General features: G+C 44.4%; 1 non-coding gene across 1 annotated transcript; it reads right to left on the bottom strand.

Moving 5' to 3' along the window:
* Positions 1-623: 623 nt before the first annotated feature.
* Positions 624-730, bottom strand: LOC120256896. Its single transcript, XR_005535455.1, has one exon. It is a non-coding gene; the product is annotated as a small nucleolar RNA R71 (small nucleolar RNA).
* Positions 731-1,229: the final 499 nt, after the last annotated feature.

Below are 1,229 nucleotides of genomic sequence, written 5' to 3' on the forward strand. Positions count from 1 at the left end.
CACACCTTTCCATTTATCATTAGGTTAGAAAGCAGAGAAGAAGTTAGTACTAGTAGCCATGTTCCCTGTGGATTCGACTACCCATTCACCGGGCTAATTATTACTTCGACACCTGTGCACTTGCGGTTTACACGCATATTCGGGCGCGTGTCATTACACTTAGAAGAAAAGGGATAGATCCTGTGCAAGAACAGTCTAATCCAGCTGATTTGGAAGTAGAAGAATCGGAAAACATGTCAGAACAGAATGAGTAACAACGAACATTATCCGATTATGCCAGACCTTCAGTGTTGGGGACACAATCTAGTATTGTGCATCCCCTGATTACAGCTCAGAACTTTAAGTTGAAGTCTGCATTCATCCACATGTTGCAGTAATCCGCACAGTTCAACGGTTTGGCCGATGAGGATCCAAACAGTCATATAGAGAGTTTTCTCAAGGTGTGTGATATGCTGAAGATAAACGGAGTGACGGATGATGCCATCAAGTTGAGAGCCTTCCCATTTTCCCTAAAGGGGAGAGTGAAGCAGTGGCTACACTCGTTACCTAGAGAGTCAATTACCACGTGGGAGGAGATGGTAGAAGCTTTTCTAGCCTGTTATTTCCATCCCGAAAAATTAGCAAAGCTTAGGAACGAGATCTCATCCTTTGTTCAGTTGGAATTGGAGTCTCTATTCGAGACATGGGAAAGGTTCAAGTAGCTCCTGAGGAAGTGCCCGCAACACGGATTCCCGGAGTGGATGATTGTTCAAATCTTTTACAATGGTTTAAACACGAGTACAAGGCAACTCTTGGATGCCGCAGCAGAAGGTACCTTAGGTAGCAAGACCCTCGATGAGGCCCGTCAGTTGATTGAAGAAATGTGGTTAAACAGCTACTAATTGAATATTAGGGAGAAGAAGAAAGTGGCCTGTCTCCATGAGATAGATGTGGTAACTTCATTGGTGGCTCAAGTGGAGAGTTTGAGTAAAAAGTTAGATCTTCTAACTTCAAATAGAGTGGCGGCCGTGACTAATTGCAACGGGTGTGGTGGAGGACATGCTCCCTCCGATTGCCCGATCTCTATTGGTGATGGTTCTTCGGTGGAGAACGTTGATTTTCTAGTTAATAGCATGAGATCTCAAGGAAACCCATATACCAATACCTATAATTCGGGTTGGAAGAATCATCCCAATTTCTCATGGAGTAATCAGGGTCCACAAAAGGCCATGGGGCCATCGGGTTTCCAA

The sequence above is a fragment of the Dioscorea cayenensis genome, unplaced genomic scaffold (assembly GCF_009730915.1).
Source record: "Dioscorea cayenensis subsp. rotundata cultivar TDr96_F1 unplaced genomic scaffold, TDr96_F1_v2_PseudoChromosome.rev07_lg8_w22 25.fasta BLBR01001711.1, whole genome shotgun sequence".
Lineage (NCBI taxonomy): Eukaryota > Viridiplantae > Streptophyta > Magnoliopsida > Dioscoreales > Dioscoreaceae > Dioscorea > Dioscorea cayenensis.